This window comes from Somniosus microcephalus, chromosome 27, assembly GCF_052327205.1.
Source record: "Somniosus microcephalus isolate GS21.2 chromosome 27, FLI_Smic_1.0, whole genome shotgun sequence".
NCBI lineage: Eukaryota > Metazoa > Chordata > Chondrichthyes > Squaliformes > Somniosidae > Somniosus > Somniosus microcephalus.
In genome coordinates, this window is record NC_141013.1 from 46956961 (window position 1) to 46971091 (window position 14131).

Sequence of the window (14131 nt, forward strand, 5' to 3'; positions counted from 1 at the left end):
CTCTCACTGTCCCAATCTCACACTGTCCCAATCTCCCACTGTCCCAATCCCTCACACTGTCCCAATCTCACACTGTCCCAATCTCTCACTGTCCCAATCTCACACTGTCGCAATCTCACACTGCCCCAATCTCGCACTGTCCCAATCTCACACTGTCCCATCTCACACTGTCCCAATCTCAAACTGTCCCAATCTCACACTGTCCCAATCTCACACTGTCCCAATCTCACTCTGTCCCAATCTCACACTGTCCCAATATCTCACTTTAACAATCTCACACTGTCCCAATCTCACACTGTCCCAATCTCACACTGTCCCAATCTCACACTGCCCCAATCTCACACAGCCCCAATCTCATTCTGTCCCAATCTCACACTGCCGCAATCTCACACTGTCCCAATCTCTCACTGTCCTAATCTCTCACTGTCCCAATCTCACACTGTCCCAATCTCACACTGTCCCAATCTCACACTGTCCCAATCTCACATTGTCCCAATCTCACACTGTCCCAATCTCACACTGTCCCAATCTCACACCCTCCCAATCTCACGCTGTCCCAATCTCACACTGTCCCAATCTCTCACTGTCCCAATCTCACACTGTCCCAATCTCACACTGTCCCAATCTCACTCTGTCCGAATCTCTCACTGTCCCAATCCCTCACACTGTCCCAATCTCACACTGTCCCAATCTCTCACTGTCCCAATCTCACACTGTCCGAATCTCACGCTGCCCCAATCTCGCACTATCCCAATCTCACACTGTCCCATCTCACACTGTCCCAATCTCACACTGTCCCAATCTCACACTGTCCCAATCTCACACTGTCCCAATCTCACTCTGTCCCAATCTCACACTGTCCCAATCTCTCACTGTAACAATCTCACACTGTCCCAATCTCACACTGTCCCAATCTCACACTGCCCCAATCTCACACTGCCCCAATCTCACACTGCCACAATCTCACTCTGTCCCAATCTCACAATGTCCCAATCTCACACTGTCCCAATCTCTCACTGTCCCAATCTCTCACTGTCCCAATCTCACACTGTCCCAATCTCACTCTGTCCCAATCTCTCAATTTCCCAATCTCTCACTGTCCCAATCTCACACTGTCCCAATCTCACACTGCCCCAATCTCACTCTGTCCCAATCTCACACAGTCCCAATCTCACACTGTCCCAATCTCTCACTGTCCCAATCTCACACTGCCCCAATCTCACACTGTCCCAATCTCACACTGTCCCAATCTCACTCTGTCCCAATCTCTCACTGTCCCAATCTCACACTGTCCCAATCTCACTCTGTCCCAATCTCACACTGCCCCAATCTCACTCTGTCCCAATCTCACACTGTCCCAATCTCACACTGTCCCAATCTCACACTGTCCCAATCTCACACTGCCCCAATCTCACACTGTCCCAATCTCACACTGTCCCAATCTCACACTGTCCCAATCTCACACTGTCCCAATCTCACACTGTCCCAATCTCACACTGTCCCAATCTCTCACTGTCCCAATCTCACACTGTCCCAATCTCTCACTGTTCCAATCTCACACTGTCCCAATCTCACAATGTCCTAATCTCACTCTGTCCCAATCTCACACTGTCCCAATCTCACACTGTCCCAATCTCACTCTGTCCCAATCTCTCACTGTCCCAATCTCTCACTGCCCCAATCTCACTCTGTCCCAATCTCACACTGTCCCAATCTCACACTGTCCCAATCTCACACTGTCCCAATCTCTCACTGTCCCAATCTCACACTGTCCCAATCTCACACTGCCCCAATCTCACACTGCCCCAATCTCACACTGTCCCAATCTCACACTGTCACAATCTCACACTGTCCCAATCTCACACTGTCCCAATCTCTCACACTGCCCCAATCTCACACTGTCCCAATCTCACACTGTCCCAATCTCACACTGTCCCAATCTCTCACTCTCCCAATCTCACACTGTCCCAATCTCACTCTGCCCCAATCTCTCACTGTCCCAATCTCTCACACTGCCCCAGTCTCACACTGTCCCAATCTCTCACTGCCCCAATCTCACTCTGTCCCAATCTCACACTGTCCCAATCTCACACTGTCCCAATCTCTCACACTGTCCCAATCTCACTCTGTCCCAATCTCACACTGTCCCAATCTCACACTGTCCCAATCTCACACTATTCCAATCTCTCACATTGCCCCAATCTCACACTGTCCCAATCTCACACTGTCCCAATCTCTCACACTGCCCCAATCTCACACTGTCCGAATCTCACACTGTCCCAATCTCACAATGTCCCAATCTCACACTGTCCCAATCTCTCACTGTCCCAATCTCTCACTGTCCCAATCTCACACTATCCCAATCTCTCACATTGCCCCAATCTCACTCTGTCCCAATCTCACACTGTCACAATCTCACACCGCCCCAATCTCACACTGTCCCAATCTCACACTGTCCCAATCTCACACTGTCCCAATCTCACACTGTCCCAATCTCACCCTGTCCCAATCTCACACTGTCCCAATCTCACACTATCCCAATCTCTCACATTGCCCCAATCTCAAACTGTGCCAATCTCACAATGTCCCAATCTCAGACTCTGATCTAATTTCACTATATCCGTATCTCACATTGTCTGAATCTCTCAAATTGTCCACATTTCACACATGGTCCGTGAGTCTCATTTTCCAACGATCACACTTTCCTATTCTTACACTGACCGAATCTCACACTCTCCAATATCTCACAAGGTACCATTCTCACTCACTGTTGGAATCGCACACATTGTCCCCATGTCTCACACTATATGAATTTCTCGTATTGTCCGAATTTGTAACATAGAATCATAGAATAGCTTCTTTCTTCTTATGCAGTCCCCGGAGCCAAGGATGACTTGCTTCCACACTAAAAATGATTTCTCAGGTGACTGATGTGTCCATTGCTGGACCTACAATCTCTATCACAGGTGGGGCAGATGGTGGTTGAAGGGGCGGGTGGGTGGGCTGCTTGGGTTGACGTGCGATCCTTCCACTGTTTGCGCTTGGCTTCCGCTTGCTCCTGGTGAAGAGACTCGAGGTGTTTGACTGTTCCTGGATGCTTCTCCTCCACTTTGAGCGGTCTTGGGCTAGGGATTCCCAGGTGTCCAAGGGGCTGTTGCACTTTTTCAAGGAGGCTTTGAGGATGTCCTTGAAGCATTTCCTCTGCTCGCCTGGGGCTCTCCTGCCATGCCAGAACTCTGAGTAGAGCGCTTGTTTTGGGAGTCTCGTATTGGGCATGTGGACAATGTTACTCGTCCATCGGAGCTGATCGAGCGTGGTCAAAGCTTCACTGCTGGGGATGTTGGCCTGAGTGAGAACACTGATGTTGGTGCGCCTATCCTGCCAATGGATTTGCAGGATCTTGTGGAGGCAGCATTGGTGGTACCTCTCCAGTGCTTTGACGTGCCTGCTGTACATGGTCCATGTCTCTGAAGCATACAAGAGGGCGGGAGTCACTACTGCTCTGTAGACCATGAGCTTTGTGCTGGGTTTGAGGTCCTGGTCTTCAAACACTCTCTTCTTCAGGTGATTGAAGGCTGCACTGGCACACTGAAGGTGGTGTTGGACTTTATCATCGATGTCTGCCCTTGTTGACAGTAGGCTCCTGAGGTATGGAAAGTGGTCCACGTTGTCCAAGGCCTCGTCGTGGATTTTGATAATTGTGGGGCAGTACTGTGTGGCGGGGGCAATTTGGTAGAGGACCTTTGCCTTATGGATGTTTAGTGAAAGGCCCATGCTCTCGTACGCTTCGGTGAAGGTGTTGACGATGGTTTGGAGTTCGACCTCCGAGTGTGCACAGACGCAAGCATCATTTGCATACTGTATTTCGATAACAGAGGTGACGGAGGTTGAACAGTATCCCATTTGTTCTGTAGATTAGCTCCACTCCAGCAGGGAGCTTACTGAGGGTGAGATGGAGCATTGCAGCAAGGTAGATTGAGAAGTGCGTTGGTGCGATGGCACAGCCTTGCTTGACCCCGGTCCGTACGTGAATTGGGTCTGTGGTGGATCCGTTGGTCAGGATCATGGCTTGCATGTCGTCGTGAAGCAGGCGGCGGATGGTGACAAACTTTTGGGGGCAGCCGAATTTTAGGACACTCCATAATCCCTCACGGTTGACAGTGTCGAAGGCCTTTGTGAGATCAAAGAAGGCCATGTACAGTGGTTGGTGCTGTTCCCTGCAATTCTCTTGTATTTGACGTGTGGTGAAGATCATGTCCATTGTGCCCCTAAGTGGGCAGAATCTGCATTGCGACTCTGGGAGGAGCTCTTCAACCACTGGGAGAAGGAGATTGAGGAGGATTCTTGTGATTACTTTCCCTGTAGCACAGCACAGTAGTTGACCATTTGCCCTATCGCGTCTGCGCTGTATTGTCTCTCCTCATTCTTTCTACCAAAATGTATCACCTCACACTTTTCCGCTTTGAATTTCTTTTGCCACATGTCTGCCCATTCCACCAGCCTGTCTATGCCCTCTTGAAGTCTATTACTATCTTACTCAGTGTTTGCTACACCTCCAAGTTTCGTGTCATCAAATTGTGCCCTGTACCCCCAATTCCAAGTCATTAAAATATATCAAAAACAGCACTGATCCTGGTAATGAACCTTGGGGAATGCCACAGTATACCTCCCTCCAGTCTGGAAAACAGCCATTGACCACAACTCTCTGTTTTCAATCCCTTAGCCAATTTTGTGTCCATGTTGCTACAATCCCTTTTGTCCCATGGGCTTCTATTTTGCTAACAAGCCTAATATGTGGTACTTTATCAAACGTCTGTTGACAGTCCACATACACAACATCAACTACACTGCCCTCATCCACCCTCTCCATTACCTCATCAAAAAACTCAATCAAATTAGTCAAACACGATTTGCCTTTAACAAGTCCATGCTGGCTCTTCTTTATTAGTCCATGCTTGTCCAAGTGGCTGTTAATTTTCTCCCGGATTATTGTTTCTATCAGCTTCCCCACCACCAATGTTAAACTGACTGGCCTGTAATTGCCAGGTTTATTCTTCTCCCCTTTTTTGAACAAGGATATAACATTTGCAATCCTCCAGTCCTCTGGCACTACCCCTGTATCTAAGGAGGATGGGAATATTGTGGCCAGCACCGCCGCGATTTCGACCCTTACTTCCCTCAGCAACTGAGGATGCATCCCATCCGGACCAGGAGACTTATCCACTTTAATTACCGCCAGCCTTTCTAATACCTCCTCTTTAGCTATTATAATCTCCTCCAGTGTTCCAGCAACCTCCTTGTTTACCGTAGCTTTGGTAAAGCCCTCTTCCTTGGTAAACACCGAAGCAAAATACTCATTTATTACCTCACTAAAGAGGAGTGTTCCACTTTCTGCAGAAACTCCGCCTGCTGAAGACACTTAAAAATCTTACGCCTGGTAAAAAGCAGGTGTAAGGGCTGCTTTACCCAGCATAAGAGTTGAAAAAAGTTTTTTTTTAAATTTAAATTCACGCATTTATAATTTAAAAATACTTTAAAAAAGGTAAGTTTATTTTTAGCCCCGTAAAAAACTTAAATTATTTTTTCAAAAAATTACATTTTTGTTTAAAATATTTAATTTAATTTTAACTCATTTTAAAAACGTGATGGTTTTTTAAAAATTTATTTAATGTTTGATGTGTTTTTGGGGTGATCTCCATTCATATATTTGATGGGTCTATCTGTCAAAAGTATGAAGGGAGACTCAGTTCTCCTATTGGCTCGCCTGGCCCATGTGATCCCAGGGACGCTTGCAAACTGCCTGCGCCCCTGGGATACGTGGGCACTGCGCATTTCGACTGTGGAGAGGCCCAGCATCGGATGTGTCTGGACCTCGGGAGCCCTCAGGTAAGAGCGTAGATTTTTTTCTGATAGGAGACATCCGCACGCAGGAAGTCTCAGGGAATTATGAGCCATCAGATTCGGACATTGTGCGAGTTTGCGATAGTGTGTGAGGTTCATTCTGTTTGAGATATTCAGACAACGTGAGAGATTGGGACTGTTTCAGAGGTTCTGACAATAATAGATTCTTACAGTGTGTGGGTTTTGGACAGTGCTACACCTATATAAAACACTCGTTCGACCCCAGCTGCAGTATTTGGATAGTTTGAGAGATTCGGACAGTGAGAGAGACTGGGGCAGTGCGAGAGAGTGGGACAGTGCCTGAGAGTGAGACAGTGAGAGATTGGGACAGTGAGAGTGGTTGGTGTAACATTTGCATATTGAATTATCATTGGCCCGCAGGCATCTGTAAGGAATACTTATTATATTCACATGTGATCACATGCTGAGTTGTCATTGGCCTGCAGGCATCTGTAAGGACTACTATTGTTTTGAAGACCCAGGCTAGGGGTCCTAATGCCATGCTTCCCCCACCAGTGCTGCTATGAGTAAGATCAGACCTAATGCTTAATAAAAGAGCTAAACTGTAATACTCCGTTGTCCTGCAAGTTATTATTTTTGTACAAAGTGTGGAAAACAAGACATGGTGTCAGAACAGGGATTGAAAATGGACATCGTTGGAGCTCCCTTGCCTTGAATGGATTGGAAATCTTTGAACTTACTTGGAGAATTGCGCAAGTTCAAGCAACACGTGGAGTTGATGTTCTCGGGTCTGCTGAAAAGCAGAGGGGAGGAAGAAAGATGCAGCTACCTACTCCTGTGGATCGGAGAAAAAGGGAGAGGCATTTTTAACACATGGTCTCTCACCGCGGATGAAGCAAAGGTACTGAAAAGTTATTTTGACCGTTTTGAAGCATATGTGATGCCCAAGACAAATACGATATTCGCTCGGTACAAGTTTCAGGAGAAAGTACAAGGAGCTAGTGAGTCGTTTGAACAGTTCGTGACTGAGTTAAAACTGCTGGTAAAAGACTGTGAATATGCAGATAACGATGAGATGGTCAGAGACTGCATCGTGTTTGGAATACATTCAGCTAAAGTGAGAGAAAAACTTTTGAATGTTGGGTCCGGGCTAACATTGGACAAAGCTATGGGCATAGCTAGATCACACGAGATACAAGCACACAAGCACAGTTGAAAACCATAACCGGCGCCACGAGCAGTTCGCGTGAACAGACAGTGCATGCAGTTAATAGACATACACCAAAGAACACTGCCCAGAGAGCGTGTTTCAGAACAGAAAGAACAGAGAGAGTTCTAAAAATGAGTGACACAGACATAAAACACTCATGGACAAAGCCAAAGCGGACAAAAGAGACCCCTACATCAGTCTCCTTGAGTACCGCAACACTTCGGTTGACAACTTCAAGTCACCAGCACAGCTGTTGATGAGCCGCAGACTTCGCTCAATCCTTCCAAGCACCAACCAGCAGCTGCAGCCAGAGGTCGTCGGCTGCAAGCAAGTGCATGCAAAACGTGGACAGAGACAGCAACACCAAAAGAGATACTATGACAGGTCAGCTAGACTACTGCTGCCGCTGCACAATGGAGAATCCATCAGAATCCAGGAGCATGACTACTGGAAGCCAGCAGTCGTCATCCAGCCAGCTGACACTGAGCGATCGTATCACGTCCGCACCCCAGAAGGACAGGTGAACTGCCACAATCGCAGGCACCTCCTGAACACCAAGGAACAACACCGTCATTCTGACGAGAGGATCAGTTCAACAGAGTGTGATGAACTGAGCAATACACATAACACATCGGCCTAGAAATTCAGTTGTTTGCACCAGCGGTTAGCGCCTAAAGAGACCGAGAATTGGGGCGTTACCCAATGTTGGGGCGGGCGCAATGAAGATAGCGACAACTCCCACATTGACTATACATTTAACGCCTGCGCTAAGTGTTTGCGCGCGCCCGCGAGCGCAAACAGATCATGATGTCATTTCAGTGTGCAACGCCTTTTAGGGGCGTCTGAGCGGATATTGGGTGGCGCCCGGAGCCTTTACGCCTAGCACTATTAGTGACAGTTCGAAGGAGCATTAGCAGGCCCTTCTCGGAGACGGGGGGCACTATTTAAAGGGGACAGCTCTAGTATAGAAGCGTCAGCCACTTGGCCTGTTCATTGCGATCGTTGGTGGAGAGAGTTGGTGAGCTACTGTGGAGCAGAGTTTTTGGAATTTAGCATTAGAGTACTTGGGACCTTCAAACCTGTCCGGAGCAGTTGGAGCACTAGACCTAACAGCCTTTTGACCAACTGGCATCGGAATGGGAGATGCTTTGGAGGGCGACGGCCTCATGGCCGAACACTATGAAGGGGCAGAGAGACGGCGGGAGAGAGGGCCGGGATTGGCCAGAAGGAGGAGGGGCAATGGAGGTTGCCAATCCGAGGGTATGCTGCGAGGGTCTTTAGGCAGCAGGTATCATACCTTGACATGTCGGAGGAGCAGTGTGTGCGAAGGCTCCAAATCGGGAGGGACGTTGTTACTGAGCTGTGCCACATAGAAACATAGAAACATAGAAGATAGGAGCAGGAGTAGGCCATTCGGCCCTTTGAACCTGCTCCGCCATTCAATGAGATCATGGCTGATCATCCAAATTCAGTACCCTGTCCCTGCCTTCTCCCCATATCCCTTGATCCCTTTAGCCTTAAGAAATATATCCAAATCTTTTTTGAATATATTTAATGAACTGGCCTCCACCGCCCTCTGTGACAGAGAATTCCACAGGTTCACCACTCTCTGGGTGAAGAAATTCGTCCTCATTTCAGTCCTAAATGGCTTACCCCTTATCCTTAGACTATGACCCCTGGTTCTGGACTCCCCGGCCATCATAAACATCCTTCCTGCATCTAGTCTGTCCAGGCCTGACAGAATTTTATAAGTTTCGATGAGATCCCCTCTCAATCTTCTAAACTCCAGTGAGTATAAGCCCAATCGACACAATCTCTCCTCATACGTCATTCCTGCCATCCCAGGTATCAGCCTGGTGAATCTTCGCTGCAATCCTTCCATGGCAAGAACGTCCTTACTCAGGTAAGGCGACCAAAACTGCACACAGTACTCAAAGTGCGGTCTCACCAAGGCCCTGTACAACTGTAGCAAGACATCCTTGTTCCTGTACTCGAACCCTCTCGCTACGAAGGCCAACATACCATTTGCCTTCTTAACCGCCTGCTGCACCTGCATGCTTACCTTCAGTGACTGGTGCACAAGAACACCCAGGTCTCTTTGCACTTCCCCTTCTCCCAATCTATGGCCATTCAAATAATAATCTGCCTTCCTGTTTTTGCCACCAAAGTGGATAACCTCACATTTATCCACATTATAGTGCATTTGCCATGTTTCTGCCCAATCACCCAATCTGTCCAAATCGTACTGGAGTTTCACAACATCCTCCTCACAGCTTACCCTCCCACCCAGCTTTGTGTCGTCTGCAAATTTGGAGATATTACATCCAATTCCCTTGTCCAGATCATTAATATATATTGTGAACAGCTGGGGTCCTAGGACCGATCCTTGCGGTACCCGACTAGTCACTGCCTGCCACTCGGAAAATGACCCGTTTATTCCAACTCTTTGCTTTCTGTCCGCCAACCAGTTCTCTATCCAAGTCAATACCTTGCCCCCAATCCCATGTGCCTTAATTTTGCACGCTAATCTCTTATGTGGGACCTTATCGAAAGCCTTCTGAAAGTCCAAATACACCACATCCACTGGTTCTCCCTTATCTATTTTACCAGTTACATCCTCAAAAAATTCCAGTAGATTAGTCAAGCATGATTTACCTTTTGTAAATCCATGTTGACTTTGTCCGATCCTGTCACTGCTTACCAAGTGCTCTGCTATTACATCTTTTATAATAGATTCTAGCATTTTCCCCACTACTGATGTCAGGCTTACCGGTCTATAATTCCCCGCTTTTTCTCAACCACCTTTTTTGAATAGTGGGGTAACATTAGCTACCCTCCAATCCATGGGTACTGTTCCAGAGTCTATCGAGTTCTGGAAGATGACCAGCAATGCATCTACTATTTCCAGGGCCACTTCCTTAAGTACCCTGGGATGTAGATTATCAGGCCCTGGGGATTTATCGGCCTTTAGTCCCATCAATTTTCCTAACACCATTTCCCTACAAATACTGATTTCTTTCAGTTCCATCCTTTCATCAGGCCCTATGTTCCCCGGCATCTCTGGGAGGTTATTTGTGTCCTCCTTTGTGAAGACAGAACCAAAGTATGAATTTAGTTGGTCTGCCATTTCTTTGTTTCCCATTATAAATTCCCCTGATTCTGACTGTAAGGGACCTACGCTTGACTTCACCAATCTTTTTCTCTTCACATATCTATAAAAGCTTTTACAGTCAGTTTTTATGTTCCCTGCAAGCTTACTCTCATATTCTATTTTCCCTTTCTTAATTAATCCCTTTGTCCTCCTTTGTTGAATCCTAAACTGCTCCCAATCCTCAAGATTATTGCTTTTTCTGGCCAATTTATATGTCGTCTCCTTGGATCTTATGCTATCCCTAATTTCCCTTGTTAGCCACGGTTGAGTTACCTTTTTTAAAAAATTTTATGCCAAACTGGGATGAACAAATTCTGTAGCTCATCCATTCGACCTTTGAATGTTTGCCATTGCCTATCCACCATCAACCCTTTGAGTGCCATTCCCCAATCAATCCTACCCAACTCGCTCCTCAGACCATCGTAGTTTCCTTTATTTAAATTGAGGACCCTAGTCTCTGAATCAACTACTTCATTCTCCATCTTAATGAAGAATTCGATCATATTATGATCGCTCAGACCCAAGGGGCCTCGTACAACAAGATTGCTAATTAATCCTTTGTCGTTACATAATACCCAGTCTAAGATGGCCTGATCTCTGGTTGGTTCCTCGACATATTGGTCCAGGAAACCATCCCGTAAACACTCCAGGAATTCCTCCTCCACAGTATTGTTACTAATTTGGTTGGCCCAATCTATATGCAGATTAAAGTCACCCATGATGACTACTGTGCCCTTATTGCACGCTTCTTTAATTTCCCTTTTAATGCCATTCCCAACCTCCGCCTTACTGTTGGGAGGTCTATATACCACTCCCACTAATGTTTTTTTCCCCTTAGTATTTCTCAATTCTACCCATACAGATTCCATATCATCAGAGCTAATATCCTTCATTACAATTGTATTAATCCCTTCTTTAACCAGTAATGCTACCCCACCTCCCTTTCCTTTTTGCCTATCTTTCCTGAATATCGAATACCCCTGGATGTTGAGTTCCCAGTCTTGGCCATCCTTGAGCCACGTTTCCGTAATCCCAACCAAATCATATTCGTTTACCTCTATTTGCGCAGCCAATTCGTCCACCTTATTACAAATGCTCCTCGCATTAAGACACAAAGCCTTCAGGCTTGTTTTTTTAACGCACTTAGACCTATTAGAATTATTATTTACTGTGGCCACGTTTGATTTAAACCGTTGATTTCTCTGACTGCCGCTTTTGTTTTTCTCCTTCCTATCTTTTGCTTTTATCCTTGTTTCCCTTTCCTCTGTCTCCCTGCTCAGGTTCCCAACCCCCTGCCATTTTAGTTTAAACCCCCCCGAACAGTGCTAGCAAACCTCCCCGCAAGGATATTTGTCCCGCTCTGGTTCAGGTGCAACCCGTCCGACTTGTACAAGTCCCACCTTTCCCAGAAGCAGGCCCAGTGATCCAGGAAACTAAAGCCCTCCCTCCTGCACCAACTCTTTAGCCACGCATTCATCTGCTCTATCCTCCTATTCCTATACTCACTAGCACGTGGCACCGGGAGTAATCCAGAGATTACAGCCTTTGAGGCCCTGCTCTTTAATCTGCTACCTAGCTCCCTAAATTCTTGCTGCAGGACCTCATCCCTCTTCCTACCCATGTCATTGGTCCCAATGTGAACCACGACCTCTGACTGTTCACCCTCCCCCTTCAGAATGCCCTGAAGCCGTTCAGTGACATCCTTGACCCTGGCACCAGGGAGGCAACAAACCATCCTGGAGTCACGTCTACGGCCACAGAAACGCCTATCTGTACCCCTTGCGATAGAATCCCCTACCACTATTGCTCTCCCACTCTTTTTCCTCCCTTCCTGAGCAGCAGAAGCACCCCTGGTGCCAGGAAGTTGGCTGCTGCTGCCTTCCTCTGGTAAGTCATCCCCCTCAACAGTATCCAAATCGGTATACCTGTTTGAGAGGGGGATGGCCACAGGGGTCCCCTGCACTACCTGCCTGCCTCTACTGCTCTGCCTGATGGTCACCCATTTCCCTTCTGCCTGTGCAGCCCTTACCTGTGGTGTGACCAACTCACTAAACGTGTTATCCACGACCCTCTCAGCATCGTGAATGCTCCAAAGCCCATCCATCCGCAGCTCCAGCGCCGCAATGCGGTCTGCTAGTAGCCGCAGCTGGATGCATTTCTGGCACACGTGGTCATCAGGGACACTGGCAGTGTCCCTGAATTCCCACATAGAGCAAGAGGAGCATAACACGGGGCTGGGCTCTCCTGGCATGACTTACCCTTTAATTAATTTAAATTAATTCACTATCACCAATTAAAGATAAACTCTAAGGCGCTTGTATGGTTTACCAACAGTCCCTGCTACACCAGAAAAGACCTTAGCAACTATAAACTACAGAGTTAAAGTTTAAAAAAGAGAAATACTCACCAACCAATCACTTACCTGCTCCCTGGTGACGTCACACTCTGATTACTTTTTACCTCTCTCCCCGCTGCTGAGTTGGTCGGGCCTCGCCTCTCTCCTGCTTTTGTACTGCCGCCTCGGTGCTCTCCTGGTCCGATCTGGTCGGGCCTCGCCTCGCTCCTGCTTTTGTACTGCCGCCTCCGTGCTCTCCTGGTCCGATCTGGTCGGGCCTCGCCTCGCTCCTCCTTTTATACTGCCGCCTCGGTGCTCTCCTGGTCCGATCTGGTCGGGCCTCGCCTCTCTCCTGCTTTTATACTGCCGCCTCGGTGCTCTCCTGGTCCGATCTGGTCGGGCCTCGCCTCGCTCCTCCTTTTATACTGCCGCCTCGGTGCTCTCCTGGTCCGTTTTGGTCAGGCCTCGCCTCTCTCCTGCTTTTGTACTGCCGCCTCGGTGCTCTCCTGGTCCGATCTGGTCGGGCCTCACCTCGCTCCTCCTTTTGTACTGCCGCCTCGGTGCTCTCCTGGTCCGATCTGGTCGGGCCTCGCCTCGCTCCTCCTTTTGTACTGCCGCCTCGGTGCTCTCCTGGTCCGATCTGGTCGGGCCTCGCCTCGCTCCTCCTTTTGTACTGCCGCCTCGGTGCTCTCCTGGTCCGATCTGGTCGGGCCTCGCCTTGCTCCTCCTTTTGTACTGCCGCCTCGGTGCTCTCCTGGTCCGATCTGGTCGGGCCTCGCCTCGCTCCTCCTTTTGTACTGCCGCCTCGGTGCTCTCCTGGTCCGATCTGCTTGCTGAGGATCTGCAGCCACGTCTACGGTGCAGGACCTCTCTGTCGGTGGCTGTTAAACTGACTGTTGCCCTCAATTTTTATGGCAACGGATCCTTTCAGTCAGCCATTGGGGACATTGCGAATATCTCTCAGGTTGCAGTCCACTGTTGCACCCGGCAAGTTACAGCTGCCCTTTATAGGCGAAGGCGTCAATTCATCACCTTCCCTCTGACCCTGGAGAAGCAGGCAGGGCTTCTCTGCTATTGCGGACTTCCCCATGGTGCAGGGGGCAATTGACTGTACACACATGGCTTTGAGAGCGCCATTCCAGAATCCTGAGGACTTCCGCAGCCGCAAGGGGTTCCACTCCCTCAACGTGCAGCTGGTCTGTGACCACCGCCAAATCATCATGGCAGTCAACGCCCAATTCCCAGGGAGCAGCCACGATGCCTTTATCCTGCGGTAGACCTCAGTTTGTGACCTTTTTGAGGGGCCGGCTCGACCACAAGGCTGGCTTATTGGGGACAAGGGCTATCCTCTCTGCCCATGGCTGATGACACCACTCCGTGTGGCCGCCACCCCAGCAGAAGAGCTGTTCAACAGCAGCCATCAGGCGACCAGGAACATTGTAGAGCACACTATTGGTGTGCTCAAAAAGCGTTTCCGATGTCTGGACCATTCGGGGGGAGCCCTGCAGTACTCGCCGGAGCAAGTGGGTCACATCGTCGTCGTCTGCTGCATGCTCCACAACTTGGCGATTCG